Source organism: Artemia franciscana, chromosome 10, assembly GCF_032884065.1.
Source record: "Artemia franciscana chromosome 10, ASM3288406v1, whole genome shotgun sequence".
Lineage (NCBI taxonomy): Eukaryota > Metazoa > Arthropoda > Branchiopoda > Anostraca > Artemiidae > Artemia > Artemia franciscana.
This window is the reverse complement of record NC_088872.1, coordinates 20,333,254-20,354,006: the sequence shown is the minus strand read 5'-3', so window position 1 is coordinate 20,354,006 and position 20,753 is coordinate 20,333,254. Positions and strand designations below refer to the sequence as shown.

Sequence of the window (20,753 nt, the reverse complement as noted above, 5' to 3'; positions counted from 1 at the left end):
TCTGGAGACATAGGGGGCTGGAGGGGGGAAATAGAAATCTTGGAAACCAGAAATCTTGCAAAACATTTGGAGTGGATAGATCGGGATGAAACTTGATGGAGAGAATAAGATCAAGCTATAGATACGTGATTGACATAATTGGAACGTATTTGCTCTCTTTGGGGGAGCTGGGGGTGTTAATTTGAAAAAATTAGAAAAATCGAGGTATTTTTAACTTTAGAACGGGTGATCGAATCTCAATAAAATTTGATATTTAGAAGGAACTCATGTCTCACAGCCCTTATTTCTAATCCCGACCAGATCTGTTGGCATTGGGGGGAGTTGGAGGGAGAAACCGGAAATCTTGGAAAACGCTTAGAGTGGAGAGACCGGGATAAAACTTGGTGGGTAGAATAAGTAAATGTCATAGATACGTGATTCACGTGACAGGACTGGATACGCTCTCTTTGGGGGAGTTAGGGGGTGGGGTTCAGTACTTTGGCGAGTTTGGTACTTCTGGAGGTACTAGGACGATGCAATGTGGTAGGCGTGTCAGGGAACGGCAAAAATTGATTTTATAAAGTTGTTTTCCCTGTTTTGACTATCTGGGAGCATGAAGGGAGAGGAAAAATTCGAAAAAATGAGGTATTTTTAACTTACGAGTGGGTGATCGGATCTTAATGAATTTTGATATTTAGAAAGACCTCGTGACTCGGAGCTTTTATTTTATATCCCGACCGGCATCCAGTTCATGGTATCATCCAGTTCATGGTAGTGAACCGTAAGTAAAGAGCGACACGGATCAATAGCAACTGAAAATCTAACAATAGAACTTTGAAATAAATAAATTTATTAAAAGAATTGCTTATCAATTGGATTTTAAATATATAAGATTCATTAAGCATTAAGTGTTGACTATAAAAGGCTACAAGCCTGAGAAAATTTCCCTGATTTTCAAAAAGATGGAAAACCCACTGAAATTCAAAAATAAAAAAGGTGAAAAATTCATAGAATGACACCATCAGATCAGAGTTTTGGAAAACCCTACAGTAGAGGTTTCCAGCTCCTATCAACAAAAATGTGGAATCTTGTATTTTTTGTCAGAAGAAAGATAACAGATCCGTGTTTATCTGTTTTGTTTTTAGTTTTGTTTTTTGTTATTTATTTCAGAGATGATCAAATCGAACTAGTGTTCCTAGAATATCAGGAGACGGCTCATTTGAACGGAAATTATAATTTCTAGTATCCTTTCTAGCTGACCAAAAGATTGGACATCAACTAGCCCCCTCCAAAGCCCCTTTTTCCCACGAAATTGTCCAATCAAAATTTTAAGATAGCCGTTTTGTTCAACATAGTTGGAAAGTCCTAAAATCGTGCTTTTAGAGATAGCATGACCCCCCTCTTTCCCAGCTCCTCGGGATACGTCTTTAAGTTATAAAATCAGCCCATTACTTACACATAGCTTTTGTTATTGGAAAGTATAGATGTATCTTTTGGAGAGAGGGATTTGGTGCTTAGGGTGAATTTCCGTGGGGATAATTGTCCGTATGGAGGGAAATTTCTTGGGCTAAACTTTTCAGGAGATATTTCAAACTGAGGGGTATTGACGATATTCCTATACGAAATTCTATGTATTTGTCTTACTCTCATTTTGCCTACTTTATTTTGCATGTGGAGATGTTCCAAGGAAATTGAATAGGGAAAATTTCCATGGAAGGAGAGACTTTCGAAGCGATCGGAAAAACGATTTTCGAAGTTTTCATCAAATGAAAGTATGCCAATGAGAATTTTCGGGCTGAATCATCCGGGAAAGGTAGGGGGAATACCGTCGAGGATGGAAGCGTCCAGGAGGAACTTTAAGGAAGGGGGTGTATTTTATGTGGAAGGGAATTTTCGACGAGAAGTTTCTTGTGAATGGAAGTTATTTTTTATGGAGCTTGAGCCAAATTTTTCAAGTTTTTTCAACGGAAAGTAAGGATCAACATTAAAACTCAAAACTAACAGAAATTATTCTGTATATCTAGGGGTGATCCCCCTCCTGAATACCTTGTTCTTTACGCTAAAGTTTGACTGTTTATCCCAGTTTTTTAAGACCGACTCCTGAAACAAAAAGGCCGTTTAATTACAATAGGAAGCTTTTTTAAAAGTGCGAAGAACTTTAGCATGAAAAGAGCAAGGTATTCATAAGGGGGTAATTTCTTCGTGTGCGGAATGATTTCTGTTTTTTTTTTTTAGTTTTAATGTTGCTCCTTATTTTATGTTGAAAAAAAACTGGTTCTTTTTCTATGTAATGTCATATAAACATGACTGATGTCTCAGATAAGTCTTTGCACTAGAAATTCAATGATCAAAATAAAAATAGCATAGCCTCTTCTCTTTCCTTTAAAAAATACTACTCCCTATAGCGATGTGTTATTCGGTAAATAATACGATGGAATCTAAATTAGATCCAACTGGGAAGATCAAGTGTCGTGCCAAAATATACATGTTTCTTAAGTGAAAACTGGTTAAATAAGACTTAATATACCATAATTATTTCAGTTTAGAAAGTAACAAGAACTAAAGTGAAATTTTGGAAAATGGTTAATGAGGTACTGACTGATTAAAGCTATAACTAAAATCGAAGAATATTATTGGCGTTGTTAAAGGTGAATATAATATTTAATTCCTCCCTCCATAGTACCGATAATTCTCTCCACAATACAATTACTACGTCAGATCCATTCTAGAATGAAATTTTCGCCAGTGACTGATTAAACTCGTGAAATTTTTAACAGTAAACGGTAATCATTTCTTACTTGAAGATTACCGCTGTAAGTCTCTGAATCCTGAAAGCACAAATGACGATAAGATTATTTAAAACCAGTAAAGACAAACATGCTGTGTTTAGGCTAAACTAAGCTTGATGTGACCAAAACAGTGCTTTGTTTTAATCCTAGTTTAAATAGCGTAGTGTTTGTTTAAAAGTCTTTTGTATTCATATTAAATCAAATAGGATTTAATGAAAATTAAGTGATTTTATTGTCTTTTCTTACCGCCTAATTTCGGCGATCCCCGCCAAATCTTAGGTATTTAAAAGTGTTGTGACTCACCAAAATGACTTGTTGTTTTTAGCCCAAACATGTAATGTCATATGGCCCAGGCCACACATAATGACTGAACTTTGTCGGATGTTTTTTCCTTAGGAGATCATCAAAAAGCTGTGAACTTGTAAAGTCAAATGCTGTCTCATCTTCCAAAAATTCTGCCAATTGTACATTATTTACCTTGATGGTGTCAATGTTTCTGCGAGTATGTTGGTAGGCCTTGCAAAATGATGAGTTCCCATAAATATATAAACCTTTACACTACATTGCATGAGTATTAAGCTAAAGTTACCCCATCCTCTAAAATTATTTATTCAATTATGACATAAATTTAAAATGGAGTTTATCCAAACATCTAAACATGATAAACGAAACTATGATTGCATATAATGGGATTTTAATTAATTACTGCTTCGGCAAAATATTGCCTAAATTACTAAATACCCATAAATACTGACGCCTTGGTTCGTCATTCCCCCTGTGTACCTTTAAGTATAACTCTGTACATTTTTGTATTTATTTCAATAATCAAAACTCTGGCCTCGTTAAAGCATCTTTAAAGCCATCGATTTACCTGCTCAAATTTCTCAAACTATCTCCAATGGGTTTTATTTTATTTTAACTTGCGATCATGCAAACTAGTGGTGGAGGGAGATTCCCCGGCGTTTTAAATTGGCATTTGTCTCCCGTCTCACACTCGCCACTCAAATCACACCCTCCAACTGCTTCAGCCCTTAGGTAGCTCTTGAGTACCTTACTTGATTATTTGAGTCCAATTAACGTAAATATTTGTATCAATCGTGTAATTGGCTGGGCCAACTATTAGTTGATCACAATATCTTGCGAATAAGTAAAAACTACAAGTAAAGGCACCAAAATTGCCAGTTAGATTAAAGACCGGCATTAATATACATGTGGCACCTACGGATAATAGTACGCTACTCATTTACAATCAGTAAACTCCATTCTCGAAAGTCGTTCAAAGTTTTAATATTAAAATTAAAGGACCGCACAAAGCTTTGGCTGCAATTTTGAAGGCTTGTGATCGACCCTCTTTCGGTTTTGTGTCTATAGCCAAGCAAAAACCAAAGTAAAGAATACAAATCCTGCTTACGTAATGCAATGCTTAACGTGTGGGAAGCTCCATGTAGTAAAGCGACTTGGAATAGAGGTATCAATAGCAGTAACTTTACTCCCCCAGCTCAGTTAGTATTAAACCTTATGAATGACATGTTTTCCATATCTAACCAGTTTATTTGGAATCATTTTTCTAATTTACTTAGTTCATATTGCAAGTATTTATTTGTCAAGATAGAGTTCTTGTTATAAGTTTGACTGATTTAAACTGGGCGTTAAAGAAATTTAAAAGATCCAGGTTTTCCTGATTTTGATAACCTATGCCTTAGGAATTTTGCTTATGACTATTCATTATCGTTGAACCAACTCCAGTTATTATTTAACATGTGTATAGTTCAATCTCTGGTTCCTGATATTTTTCTTTCCGCTAGTGTCAAGTCTTGACACAAACGTTATTCATGTTTGAATTATTGACAGATTAGTGTATTTTGCCTTATATGCAAGATTTTCGAGTATATCCTTTAGCCTGAAATAATTTCAAGTGACATTTTTCATTTTTCAACTAGGCTTTAAAAAATCGGTTGGCTGCCTTCAGGTGCATCATGTATTCAGACAGCTGTTGAAGGAAGCTTGTGACCCAAGCCACTCAATGTGTACTGCAAAATAGACCTTTGAGAGGTTTTTGATAATGTCGTTCACGCCTAGACCTCATATTTTCTTGGTCATTCCCTAGTCAATTATTCACTTATTTCTAGACTTCGATATTAGCACGAAAATTCTTATGTGTACAATAGGTGGCTATCACATTTTTCTTTTAGGAAAGAAGCTAGACAGGGAGGAATTTTATCTCCTTCATCTCATATGCATTTAAATGTGTGCTCGCTACTTTTCTGAAATATATGTCTCTGACTGTATTTTATGTGGTATAGTTTTAAACTATGGGCCTTCTCAAAAGTTAGCTTTCCCTCAAAATGTTCCTACTTTCACACGTGCAATACTATAGCAAACCTGTATGTTGAGTAATGCTGTAGTAAACCTGTTTGTTCCATAATAGGGAGTGCTTAGTACATAATTGTGTTTTTTCTTTGAATATTAAAAAACCTTAGGGGGGTAGGGGGGAAAACCTTCAGGACCCACCAATCAAGATACAAACGTAGACATTAAATCACAGTTTTATTCTTTGGTTTTTCAAAAAACCTAAGGGATGCAGGGAAAAACCTTCAAGACCCACCAGTAGGGAACTTTTATGACACCAAGTCTAACTCCAATGGGGCCTAGAATCCAATATCATCGGACGCCCTAGCAAGAAATTCCAATGGGGACCCTCGTGAGTGATTCCAACAGGGCCCTAGCATACAATTTCACTAAACCCCTAGCAGTGAATTCCAATAGGGTCCTAACATCCGATTCTACCTGGGCCTTGGCCATCAATTTCACCAGCGCTCTAGTGGCTAATTTCAAAGGGGAGGGATGCCAGTCAATTGGTGAACCCCCACTTGTAATTAATAATGGTGTAGTGTCGCGTAATATGCAAGAACTCAGGGCCCCATGGGGAACACCCACTTGTAACTGAGGATGATGCAATCTCGCGTGACTTGTTAGAGCTCAGGGACCGCTAATCAAGTGGGTAAACCCCGGTTGTGACCGCGCAGACATGGGTGTTCCGTAATGACAGCGTGAAAGTGGATGCTGCGTAATGACGGTGCACATGTTAATGTTACGTAATGATGGCACACATGTGGGATGTTACGTAATACTTTGAGAGATGCTTATTTTCTTCAAAATCTTATTTTTTGCAAAGTTTCTTTCGTTGAGATATTTTCTTCAAGATTTTTTTTCCTCAACAGGTTTCTTTCTTTCCAGTCATATTTTTTTAGATTTCTTTTTCTTTAAGGTTTTTTCCTTTTACGAGACACACCATTTGAACTCAGGCTACCGTGGCAAACTGTGCATGGCACAAGGCCCCCTCTTGAAAAATATCATTCCTAAGGTGTTTTTCAGATATTTTCATGATAAAATCATGCTTCAAATCTATTATTTCGTTTTTTCGTAAGGCATCCCCAACTTGATGCCTCCATGGCAATTCACGCCACCATGGTACACTATGGCTGGCATATGACCCCTTTTGGTACCTTTCTTCATTCCTAAGGCATTGTCTAGGATGAGTTCTTGATAAAAATCATGTTTTAATTCGTCGATTCATTTTTTTGCAAGCCACCACCAACGTGATGCCTTCCCTGGCAATTTAGGCCACCGTGGCACACTGTGACTGGTACCTGACACCCTCTGGCATCCTTAATTATTATTGAGACGTTTCCTAGATATTCATCTTTATATAGATATTGCTTTGAATCCATTGCTTTATGTTTTTACAAGCCAATAACATTACTACCTAAGTATTTTCAAATATTTTTAAAAATAAAATTTTGTGCAAATCCGCTTCCCTCGTTTCTGGCAAAGTTTAAAACAATTCTATTTCCAATTCTGATGGCTCTTATCCGGATTCGAGCCCCAGTCCTGGTTCTGTAGATTCTGGTTCAGTCAGTCCTGGTTCCACCCCTTGTGGCCCCCATTTCGGCGGTTGCGATTCCGCCATTTCCTTCAAACCTCCTTAGGTTCAAAGATTTCTTATGCAGCGTGCCTCTTGGTACCCTATGGCTAGTCATCGAAAGCAGCTAATCTGTTGTATTTGAGGGTCATTTTGACTAAAAACATACTAGTTTTTGAGGGTTTTAAGAGATTATTTTCTATGTTTTGACAGTTGTTTCACATTTTTAATATTTTCTAGGGCTTATGGGCTGAGCTTTTGCAACTATTATTTTCTGTATTTCAAAATTTTTAAATATTTTTTATAATTTTCCCTGGTTTTGATATATCCGGGCAAGAAAAAATTTAACTTCGACAGCAGAGTGACACTGTTACACCGTTTTTACACATACAGGGGGCCGTTTGACTAAGGACATGCTAGCTCTTGAAGGTTTTAAGCGATTATTTTCCCTTATTTTATATTTGTTTTATATTTATAACATTTTCTAGGGCTTAAGGGCCAAGATTTTAAGAGTTTTAAGATATTTATTGTCCATACTTTAATATTTTTTCATACTTTTCATTATTTTTCCAGGGTTTATTAGAACCAGGACATGAAAAAATAAAATCTCGAGAGCAGAATAGTACTGCGATATTATTTTCATATCCATCAGGGGGAAATTTTCACTTTTGGAATGCTAACTCTATCGCATGCTAAAGTGTTTAAGGCATGAAAAAATTCAACGTCAAGAGCAGAGTGACTTCTACACTAGTAGATGGTGATCTTTACTTTTAACATCAAGAACATCACTCCTATATACCCTAGTATCTTGTACTGATCCTGTCAGTCTTCAGTTCACTGTAAAATAATCAGTAAAGTTTGCTGTCTTACCATCACGTGAATACTATATTAACTTAAGGGTAATTTTATGACCCAACGGCGTATCGGTTACAATTATATTTTTATACCTACAAAATTGCAGAAGTCTGTAGCCATTTCTGTTTTCTTTTCCTACACCAAATTTATCTAGGCTAGGATGCCTTCTATCCTTATTTTTAATGACCTGTGTGTTAAAATCTCCTAGTAAAATATCATATTTCTACATGAGACCCTGTCTACTTGCTCCTGTAACTGTAGGTAAAATTCACCTGAGTCACTAGTATCTCTGTCAGTCAGTTCTATAGGGTCATATACTACTATAACTGATACCCTGAAATTTCCAGTCATAAAATAAGCAATTGATATTCTATTATTAATACATTCCCAGCTTGAACAAGATTTAGAAGCTTACTTAATCATCCTGAGCCCTACTCCCTGTCTATATACCCCATCCTTCCTGCCTGGGTAAACAAACTCTATATCACCTTATTTCATGATTCCAACCCCTGCAATATGAGTTTATGAAACTCCTATTTAGTTCAGTTCGAAATGTCTGGATTTGTCAGTCAAAATGTCGATGCGATAGCTGTTTTTTAACGTCGTAACATTCTAAGTCCCCAATTTCCATGTTCTATAAATCATTAAAATTATTTTTGCCTCAGGAAAAGCAATTATCCTGGATACCAGTGTAAAACGGACATTACATATCTTCTCACGTCTACACCGAAGCGCTTAAGCCGGCTTAGAACCAGACAGCAAGAAGTCCCTGGGACGTCGATCATGAATGGAGGCTTTGTGAAATCCTGGGCTCATCCTGGTCTGGACATGGTTCTCAGTGCTCGGTGACGCTCTTCCATCCACAAGAGTCCAAATCCTGAACAGACAGTCTCAAGCCTATTGCCTCTGACTCATTATATATTCATGGCTTCAAATATCCTGCTACTACGGGGAAGCATCTTATAGTAGATAAATTTACTAGGAAGAGGCTTTTCAGCCCGAAAATGCTTATCAAAACAGACAAGGTGCAAAAGAGTTATCCAATAATCAGAATCTCGTGCAAAGACTGTGTCGTTCACTAGACTGTAATTTCCACGAGGGGTAGCATTCCTCAAGTGGGAATATAGTTTACTGCAAGGTCTTCAGTCTTGCAGGTACCCTAAAAAGGTCAAGGCAGTTCTCAGCAGAGGCTGTTGTCCATAGATCTGGATCTTACGCCCTGCAGCAGTTGTCCTTCTATAGAGGATCCTCCTGTGATGGTGTTTTACATCACCATACAATTTAACCCATTACTGGGAGATGGTTTGTAACTCACGGGACGTGTAGATTCGCAGGTGGGCTCTTTTGAGTTTACATTTGAAGCGACTTCTTCCTCCTAAGGGGCCTCTATTGTACATTCAATCTAAATTAATGTTTGGGGTTTTGATAGACAAGCTTTTCTTAATCATATCTCCCTGTATTTAAGTCTCATTTAGGTCAAACCTTCTCTGTTGGCTCTTAAATCAGAGCAAAGTCATGAGACTGGAACAGGAAAACTGTGGACCCGGTACATGGACATGGTTGCCATCCTTTGAAATATCCTCAGAGCTGAACGTGCAGGTCAATGGAAACTTTATTTGCAAACAATTTCTTACATGCTCCCTTAACTCACACCACCTGATCACAACAACTACACGAAATCTGCGAGGCTGTACCTGCAGCAGATGAACTTTTTCAATCTTTAAAAAAAGGCTTGCACGTTGTGAGAAGATCGGATAGATTTTGGGCTGGTTTATCCACAGATTTGGTCATAGAACAGGAATTAATGAGAAGTTTGAATTTGGTAACCTGATTGACTAGAGGTAGAGGAATGACGGAAGTAAAAAGACTTCAGTGGGTGATGGGACGTTCAGCATGTGCTCATATATATATATATATATATATATATATATATATATATATACATATATATATATATATATATATATATATATATATATATATATATATATATATATATATATATATATATATATATATATATATATATATATATATATATATATATATATATATATATATATATATATATATATATATATATATATATATATATATATATATATATATGTATATATATGTATGTATGTATGTATGTCTGCGTGGTACTGACATTAGTGCCACAGCAGTAACCAGTACTACCTACATTTATTTTGTCGTTTTTTTTTCAAGCTCCTTTTGAACTAATCATAGATGTCCTGAGCAATTGTTAAATTAAACAATCTTTCAAAACTATTATGGACAAGGTCTTCATTAAAACAGCAAAAACGTAACTTTTGACATAAGAATAATCGGATAACGAATTTCAGTGGGACGAATATGAAATCAATTGGAATAAACGAGGCAGATATTCTGAAACTTATGAAGATTACTTTTAATATACACAGTGTGATCAACCATATTGAATTCATCAATACAATATCTGCCAAAGCCAAAGATCATAAAAGAGGGGAAACAGAAGCAACAAGGGATTTCGTAGCTTTAATTGCAAAGTTAAGTATTGCTTATGCATTAAATTTCCATACAGTACTAATTTTTGTATAAGGGTCTTGACTTTTCTATATAAATATAGATTATTTCAAGAGCCAATTTTTCATTTATTTATATGTAGTAGGCCTAATATCAGCTTTTCTTACGTTCTGTGTTATCATTTTTTTTTCTTTTTTTTTAGTTTTATGCTTCATCTATTCAGTGGTTGTAATTTTTGTCCATTACGTATGTCACTCATTTTACGACAATTTTCTGTTCTTTTTAGTTTTAAACTGTCTTTGAAAAGGTTCTTTTTAATTATTGCTAAAATGAATAAAAAAAGAACAAAAATGCTTTAAATTAATAAAAAACAGCGATATTAAATCACAAAATGGATAGAAATTATCAAAGTTTTGCTTTCTAACAGAATACTTAATAAATGATAACATTAATTGCATTTACTGTAAAAAATATAATTTTCTATTTTGAGATTTTGAAAGGCATTCGATAAAAAAAGAAAAAACATTTTTGGTTGACATCTGGCTACTATTTTAGTGACCAATAATTCTTTAGATAAAATATTAGCCAGACTATGGCAAAAACTGAGGGGGTGACAGCCCCTTTAATGTAACAGAGAACTTCTGTGCAACATTAAAATGAAAAATTGCACAAAATGAATTAATCACTGAGTGTAAGAAATGTCTTACTGCATTTAATATAATGTTATTATAGCAAATTTTTCGAAAAAAGCTTCAATCGGAGTTTCCAGGACATATATGAGGGAAAGAAGTACCACCCATTTAACCCTTAGGCCTTACATTGAAGCTTAAGTTTTCCCCTTATTTTAATTGTTTAAGGTAATAAACATAAGCCTTTGAAGGTCATTTCTTTTTGTGAAAAGTTAAGGTACAAAAAGAGGTTTGATTTAAATAAAGCAATGACCAAGAAAAAAATTGAAAACCAAATAACAAAACACTAACTAGTAAAAAAAATCTGAATATTTTGACTTCACGTCCGAGAGCCTTTATCAACGGAAAAAAACGAGAGGAAGAAAATTTAATTAAATTAAACGCAACATATAAAGAAAAAAAAATATTTTCTCACATCTTAATAAACTCCAAAATACTGCAATCAGAGGCATCGCAATAGTACTGTCAAATGAAAGAGCGATGTTGGCACAACGAATTTCTTTTTATTTATTTTTTTAGACCAAGTACTTCGTATCGATGCAGTTGTTGCAGAAACTTTAAAAAGTAATCATTCGATTGAAAACTGAGAGGGCTAGTGCTCTTTTAAATGCTCAAAAGTGATTGGAGGGCATCCACTCCCATCCCACGCCCGTCATTTCCCCAAACATATCCATTAAAAATCTTGAGATACCCATTCTGTCCAGCGTTGTTGGAAGCGTTTATACGAACAAACCTCCCCACAGGTATCAAGGCAAGGGTTGTAAGTTATGCCTTGGGGTATACGAGGTTTATATACAAAGGATGTTCGTATAAACTTCAGAGGGGTCTTTTTCAAGTGGTAATCAAAAGTTCTAGTGCCTTTTTTAATAGTCAAAGTGATCGGAGGTCAGCCACTACCCCCGTGTCGTATTTTCTCCGAATGCATCCGATAAACATTTTGAGGTAGCCATTTGTTGTCGTAGAAACTTCGAAAAAGGCTCATTCAATTGGAAATTGAAATTTGTAGTGCCATTTTTAACAGTCCAAAGTGATTGGAGGGAAACTAGATCCCCTCTCCTGCTCGGCCATCATTTACCTAAACATGTCCAATCAAAATTTTGACATAGCCATTTTGTTCAGTGTAGTTTAAAGGTCTGGAAATTATGTCTTTGAAGACAATACTCCCTGCCCTCCAACAGACCTCAGTTCAAGGCTTGTAAGTTCTGCCCTGATTGTATGTAAGGTTTTTTGAAAATGGTGGTCATACAAAATTTGGATGGGGTTCATGGGATTGGAAATCAGAAGCTCCAGTGCCCTTTTTAAGAGTCAAAAGGATTGGAGGGTAGCCATCTCCCCTCCTCCATGTCGTATTTTCCCAAAATTCATCTGATAAATATTTTGAGATAGACATTTTTTCAAAAATACTTAAAGATCATATAACAAGCCCTTTGGGGCTGACACAATCTCCCAGAGTGGAGGTGTAAGGGTTGTAAGCTATGCCCCTGGCCATACGAGGTTTTTAAGGAAGGAGTCGTCATGTGAATTTTAGAAGAGGCTCATATGAAGGAGAAATGAATAGTTCTAGTTCCCTGACGGAAATATAACAGTTCAAAATAGGGATGAAACCTTTTAATTGACAGTAAAACAAATATAAAATTTTTTAACTGGATATTTTGGACGCATATACAGTGTCCATCATCAGCAGTAAAACTAAAAGACATTAATAAAAACCAACCAAATTTATGCCCAGCAAACTAATTATATATCGTTTATTACTCTTATTTTTTTCAATGCAGCGACGGAAGCAAATCTCCTTCACCTTTTCGGTTCCAGTTTCTTAGATTTGTCTGACATATCAGGTGGACAGAGGTCAAAGCTCTTAGGTGAAATGAGATTTATTTTATTTGACCTCAGTAAAATATTATAAATTGAATTCAATCCGAATACATCTGTATCTTTTTCTTATGGAATTATTCTTGAATAATTTTTTTTTAATTTCGATTGTTACCTTGAAAATGTACTTTAAGCCTTGGTCCCTAGAAATCAACGAAACATTCTCAAACAAAATAAAATGATTTGGATAATTATAATTATGTTCCGATAAAACCGACGTAAAATCTCCCGGTATGGAATTTTGCTTTAAGGGCGACGAAATAGAATGATGATGCTGCATTAATCTCATTTTTAAATTCTGGTAAGTACGTCCCGCATAAGAGCTTCCACAAGTACATGGGATTTTATAAGCCCCACTTTGTTGCTCTACGGAAGTTCGATCCTTTCTAGAATTTAAAAAACTAACCAAAGTATTACTACCTCTTAAAGCTACCTTTAAACCTTTATTTTGTAAAATTCTTTTAAGTTTTTCACTCAGCCCTGGAACATATGGCACTGAACAAAAAATCATTCTCTTCTGTTATTTCCAGGATATCGTTAGAAAATTCTAGAAATGTTTTCCTTTTTTTCGAAAAAGTCTGGTCTATTAACCAGCCCGGGTAATTGTTACTTATTAAATTTTTTTTTAACAACAATAATTCCTTCTCAATGAATTTTGGAGATCAAATTCTAAAAATAAGGTCAGTTAAGGATATGATTAAACCAATTTTTACTTGGCGAGCGTGACCGGAGAAGAACGACAAAAATCTGTTATTGTTAGTAGGTTTTCTATAAACTTTAAAATCCAGACTATTTTCATTTTTTAAAAGAAGAACATCCAGAAAAGGAAGTTTCTTATCCTCTTCTAATTCTATTGTACACTAGCTGGGTCCCATTGGCTTATATATATATATATATATATATATATATATATATATATATATATATATATATATATATATATATATATATATATATATATATATATATATATACTAGCTGTTGGGGTGGCGCTTCGCCCCACCCCAACACCTAGTTGGTGGGGCGCTTCGCGCCCCCCAAGCCCCCCCGCGCGCGTAAGTCGTTACGCGCCATATTAGTTACGCGCCATTGTAGTTGTGTCCCTGTGTCCCATCTGTGAATAGAGATAGATATAAATATATGTTTTTAACTACGTAAAACATGCGAATATACAACATTCTTCGCTGTCCCATTGTCTGTGCATATAAATAGATTGTCATGTTTACTGACTCTTGAACATGCAACATATAATTGTCCATGGGAAAAACAATCCGTATTCAGATCTATACCTCATTATTCTAATGATGTGTCCCTGTATCCTGGTCGTCATTTATATTCCCTGTGTCCCGGTCGTCATTTGTGTCCCGGTGTCCCAGTTTGTAATTTCTCTTTGAGTGTCCCGGTCGTCATTTATATTCCCTGTGTCCCGGTCGTCATTTGTGTCCCGCTGTCCCGGTCTGTAATTTCTATTCGAACAATCCCTGTGTCCCGGTCGTCATTTATATATCCTGCCTGTGCCCCCGGCGTCCCCGTTGTAGTTGTGTCCCTGTGTCCCGGTCGTCATTTATATTCCCTGTGTCCCGGTCGTGATTTGTGTCTGGGTGTCCCAGTGTGTAATTTCTCTTTGAGGTTCCCGGTCGTCACTTATATTCCCTCTGTCTCGGTCGTCATTTGTGTCCCGGTCTGTAATTTCTCTTTGAGTGTTTTTTCTTTTTAGTTTTTTTTAGTTTTTTACCTTTTTTCTTTTTTCAGTTTTCTTTTTCTTCTTTATTTTTCAGAGTCACTATGAAGTACATGTCGACGAACCTTTGTTTTTTTAACTTAAATCTGGTAGGCATTGATGACCTTATCCAAGTCAAAATCCCAAATCCAATAGGTTCTTCAGTCATTTTACAATTAAAAATTTTTCCGTGAACAAATGTCTTAAATACCGTTAATGACACAGAACCACAGAACATGACGTCACCTGATCCACAGACAGACAGACACAGAAACATGACGTCACCTGATCCACAGACAGACAGACAGACAACTTATTTATATATATATATATATATATATATATATATATATATATATATATATATATATATATATATATATATATATATATATATATATATATATATATATATATATATATATATATATATATGTTATATGTATCTATGTATATACATAGCAGGCAGGCTTCTATATATGGATTCTCATTGTCCCTTTGCAGTTTTTTCAAAGATATTTGATTATTAAAGCAAGTCCATTTTCAAACAATGATATCTACTAGGCTTCAAAATTTTGGTTTTCTTTTTTAAGGTTTTTGAATTCTTGTAATCTCTTGTTTTTTAATTTAAATTTTTTCTTTTAGTTTTTTTAGTTGTTTAACTTGTTTAGTTTTTTCTTCTTTTTTTATTTTTCCTTTTAATTTTTTTAGCGTTTTTGCGGAACGTGCCCCGGCAACACGTGTTCAAGGTGCAAATTTTTAATTGCGCAAAACTTGCGGATATATAACTGGTAATTCGTCTGATATACTCCGGTAATTCCTCGACACGAATCTTTTTTTTTTACTTTCTCTTTCAGCCACAAGCCAGGTTTCGTGTTTCTCTTGTAATACATCGACAGGCTTTCTTATGGTAATTTCTCTCTGAGCCGCAAGCCTAACCCCCCCCCCGTCCTCCCTAAAGCAACACGTATATAAGTTGCTATTTTTTAACTGCATAAAACTTGTGGATATACATTCTTCGCAGTCCCATTGTCTGTGCATATAAATAGATAGTCCGGTTTACCGACTCTAGAACATGCAACATATAATTTTCCTGGGGAAACACAATCCGTATTAAGATCTATGCCGCATTTTTCTAATGATTGCCCATGACCATGACCCCCTGTTGAGGGTGATTGCAAATGCTAATAGAATTTGGAATTGCAATCTTTAAAATTGGAAAGGCAGATCCATTGAAATCACTGGAATTCAATGAATAAGAACAGCCTCACCCTCGGAAGTCCCTGTCAATATTATTGCCTCTATTACGTATTCCATTGTTTTTTTACGGCAAGTCGCGTGCCGTGCAAAGCTTTGGTGGGTTAATATTTAGCAACAGTATTATTGGTACGCCTAGAGATTCCCTGGAGATCCAGGGATTTGAAAAATTCTGATGGATAGTTAGCCGCTTCATTTGATTCCAGAACTGTGTCGACTGACTTTTAAATGACTGCCTGGTCTCAAATCTTGGTCAAAATAATATCGTTGATTTCGTGGGCGTCTTTGTTCTTGGCTGCCAGAATCGCTCGTTCACGTAGCCATTTATGTTTTTTATATAATTGGTTAGAATATTCGGAAATGCCTTTTCTACCAAAACATTTTTTCATGTCACTAAATTACCGAATTCAGGAGGCAGTTGTATATGTCCTGAAATTGAGTCAACTGGGAGCTTTCTGTTTCCAATTGCCAGCAATTGATCTAAAAATATTTCAGCAGAGTGATCATTTTGCAATCGGACACGCATATTTATAGTTAATTTTAATGTCTTTACGTGTACCCATAAATTAGAATTTGTGAGGGAAGCATTTATTTCTTCTGCAGGTGTCGATCTAGGAATAAGAGGTAATGTTTGCCTGAAATGTCCCGCAAGCAATATTAGTGTGCTGCCAAAGGGTTTGGAATTTCATCGCAAATCTTGTAATGATCGGTCAAGAGCCTCGAGCGATTTTTGTTCGTCCCAAACAATAAGTTTGTATTGCTACAATACTTTACCCATCCCGGATAATTTGGAAATGTTGCACATGGGAGTTTCTGTAGACTGCATATTCAGAGGTAATTTCAAAGCGGAATGAGAAGTTCTTTCACCAGGAAACAACGTTGCGGCTATTCCGGACGACACAAGGCCCAACGCTATGTCATTTTTGGATCGAATTGATGACGTAAATTGGACATTCCTAATCTGGCCCTTTCTCTTTGAGCGGCAAGCCTGGTTTTGCGTTGTTCTGGTGTTTCCTCCTGGTGTTTCCTTTTTGGTGACATTGTAGGATAATTGTACACGCATTACTTTTGTACTACAGCGACACACCTTCTTTTTTTACTATCTCTATCAGCCACAAGCCTGATTTCGCGTTGTCATTAACAGATTTTTTTCTTTCTTTCATTTTTTTTGTCATTTTTATTTGTTTTTATTTTTTTTATTTTTTTTACGTCATATTAAATATGTCTTCATGTATAGTTCAGTTTTAGTTTTTTTTTCTTTTTAAGTTTTTTCGTTTTTTGTTTTTTCTTTCTTTATTTTCTTCTTTTTCTTTTTTAATTTTTTTTCTTTTTTTAGTTTTTTTTTCAGTTTTTTCTGTTTCTCTTTTTAGTTTTTTTAGTTTTTTTCCTAATTTAGGTTTATAGTTTTATTTTTCTTTTTCCTTTTTTTTCCTTTTTGGTTGTTTTAGTTTTTTCTTTTTTCTTTTTCTTCTTTTCCTTTTCTTTAGTTTTTGTCGTTTTGTCTTATTTTAGTTGTTCTTTTTTTAATTTTTTCTTTTTTAGTTTTTCCTTTTTTAGTTTCGTTCTTTTTTTAGTTTTTTCTCTTTTTTGGTTTATTTTTAGTATTTTCTTTTTTCTTTTTAGTTTTTTACCTTTTTTTAACTTTTGCTTTTTTTGTTTTTTCCTTTTTTATTTTTTTCTCTTTAATTATTCTTTTTTTTCGTTTTTCTTTTTATTTAGTTTTTGCCTTTTTGTCTTTTTCTAGTTTTCTTTTTTTTATTTTTTAGTTTTCTCTTTTTTTCTGTTTTTTTTTAGTTTTTTTTTGTATTTTTTTCTTATTTTTAGTTTTTTTTCTTTTTTGTGTTTTGTTTTTTAGTTTTTTCTTTTTTTAAGTTTCTTCTTTTCTCTTATTTTTTCTTTTGTAGTTGTTTTTTTTTAGTTTTTTAGTTTTCTTTAAGTTTTTTTTTCTTTTTTTCAGTTTTTCTATAGAAGATAGTTTTTAATTCTTTTAAGTTGTTATAGTAGTTTTTTTATATATTGACGTCATACTTAGTGACAGACAGACGGACGGACAGACGGGCAGACACTACATTTATCTATATATAGACTAGCTGTTGGGGTGACCCACCCCAACACCTAGTTGGTGGAGGCGCTTCGCGCCCGCCCCCAAGCCCCTTCGCGCGCTTAAGTCGTTACGCGCCATATTAGTTACGCGCCATTGTAGTTGTGTCCCTGTGTCCCACCTGTGAATATATATATATATATATATATATATATATATATATATATATATATATATATATATATATATATATATATATATATATATATATATATATATATATATATATATATATATATATATATATATATATATATATATATATATATATATATATATATATATATATATATATATGTATATATATATGTATATATATATATATATATATATATATATATATATATATATATATATATATATATATATATATATATATATATATATATATATATATATATATATATATATATATATATATATATATATATATATATATATATATATATATATATATATATATATATATATATATATATATATATACTAGCTGTTGGGGTGGCGCTTCGCGCCACCCCAACACCTAGTTGGTGGGGCGCTTCGCGCCCCCCCAAGCCCCCCGCGCGCGTAAGTCGTTACGCGCCATATTAGTTACGCGCCATTGTATTTGTGTCCTTGTGTCCCACCTGAGATTTATATATGTGTTTCAAACTACGTAAAAATTGCGAATATACAACATTCTTGGCTTTCTCATTGTCTGTGCATATACAAAGCCGTATGTACTAATAATGACGTCATATGCAAACGCTCTTTTTGCGAATATACAAAAATGATACAAACGCTCAAACTTGCGAATATACAACATTCTTCGCTGTCCAATTGTCGCTGCATATAAATAGATTGTCAGGTTTACCGACCCTCGAACATGCAACATACAATTGTTCATGGGAAAAACAATCAGTATTAAGATCTATACCACATTTTTCTAATGATTTACCTTGAGCTTTGTTAATGGTGATTGCAAATGCTAATCGAATTGGGAATTGCAATCTTTTAAATTGAAAAGGCAGATCCGTTGGAATCATGGGAATGCGAGGAATAAGAGCAGCCTCACCCTCAAAAGGCCCAGTCAAGATTGTGGCCTCTATTAGGTTTTCCATTGTTTTTTTTACGGCAAGTCGCGTGCCATTGCAAAGCTTTGGTGGGTTGATATTTCTTAAAAGTATTATTGGTACGCCTATTTTTAGTTGTAGCACGTGTGGTGGAAACCCTGAAAGATCTATGGAATTTAAAAATTCAGATGGATAATTAACCGCTTCATTTGGTTCCAAAACTGTGTCGACTGACTTGTAAAGGACTGCCTGGTCTCGAATCTTGGTCAAAACAATATTGTTGATTTCGTGGGCGTCAATATTTTTGGTTGCGAGAATCGCTCTTTTACTTAGCCATTTATCATTTTTATAATTTCTTAGAATATTCGGAAATACTTTTTCAATCAATTCATTTTTGGACGTCACTAAATTACAGAAATCAGCAGGTAGTTGTATACGTCCTGAAATTGAGTCTACTGGGAGCTTTCCGTTTCCAATTGCCAGCAACTGATCTGAAAATGTTTGACCAGAGTCATCGTTTTGCAATCGGACACGCATATTTGTAGTTAATTTTAATATTTTTACGTGTGCCCATAAATTAGAATTTTTCAGGCAAGCATTCATTTCGTCTGCAGGAGCTGATCTAGGTATTATAGGTAATGTTTGCCTGAAATCTCCCGCAAGCAATATTAATGTGCTGCCAAAGGGTTTCGAATTCCCTCTTAAATTTTTCAAGCATTGATCCAGAGCCTCGAGCGACTTTTTGTGTGCCATTGTGCACTCATCCCAAATAATAAGTTTGCATTGCTGCAATACTTTACCCATCCCAGATGATTTGGAAATATTGCACGTGGGAGTTTCTGTAGAATGCAAATTCAGAGGCAATTTCAAAGCAGATTGAGCAGTTCTTCCACCAGGCAGCAATGTTGCGGCTATTCCCGACGACGCAATTGCCAACGCTATATCATATTTTGATCGAATTGATGCCAGAATCAGTTTTATCACAAACGTTTTACCATTACCTCCTGGCGCATCCAAAAAGAAAATTTCTCCAACGTTGTTATCGACACAATGCATTATCGTATCATAAATGTCTTTTTGTTCCGACGTTAACTTGGAAATGTTATTTTGCACATACGACAATAGATCACTCGTACTGTAACTTTGTTCACGATCCAGTTCTACACATGTCGAAACAGCAGCGATACGGTTAGGTGAAGGCATTCCCAAATCCTGAAGAGGTTTGTTTGCCATACCTACGCAAAAATCTTCTATAATAACTAAAGTGTAGTTATAAATTGCTGATTTAAAATGAAAACTCATATCTGACGTCTCTAACTATTTTCGATGGAGTATATCTTCGGACATTTTTGACTTATATTTTCCCCACAACTCTGTAGGAGCTGATGGAGAGCAAGTTGTTAAAATGATGCCAAACAATGCACGAATTGACTTGGGGTTGACGTTTCGCACGCGTCATTGATGCAGTTATCCCAGTGTTGGTCATTCTCCAATAAATTCAGAGCTTGGCATGCACTACGGTAAGTGTCATGTATAGTACCGTTTACAGTTCTCAAATACTCAAAGGATGTCGGACCGGGTACATTCACCAAAAGCAGGTGTAGAAAGAAGCATTCATGTTGATTGGGGTGAACGGTGTAGTCTTCCTATCGTGGTATCTTTGAAGATGGTAGGTTGGCCGTCGACTGACTTACCCTGTTTTCGACGTTCAAATACTTTATTTTTAGTATTCCACGTGTAATACGAAGGCATTTCAGTATACAGCAGTTTTTTTGCAAAAGAATCATTTTTGCAAAGCGAAAAAAAAGCTGTTAATGTTGTATCCGGTGGATTCAGGGCTCTTTGTTGCACGTTGGTTTCCGTGAAATAAACACGTTGACCATTCTGTAAATGTACCGCTAAGTTAACTACAGCTGGACTACGTTCATGTATCGGAAATGAAAGAATTCGCCAAACAGCTTCATTACTGCTTATGTATTTTCCAGCCTGATATTGTACGATTTCGTCGA

General features: G+C 35.1%; 1 protein-coding gene across 2 annotated transcripts in view; it reads left to right on the top strand.

The window, feature by feature from the left end:
* Positions 1 to 2,532: 2,532 nt before the first annotated feature.
* The window catches only part of LOC136032393 (sodium channel protein Nach-like), a 107,461-nt gene continuing 89,240 nt past the window's right edge, over positions 2,533 to 20,753 (top strand). For both annotated transcript variants that reach the window (XM_065712704.1, XM_065712703.1), the window contains exon 1: positions 2,533 to 2,627. The gene's annotated coding sequence lies outside the window, so the exon portion shown is untranslated. The remainder of the gene's footprint in view (positions 2,628 to 20,753) is intronic.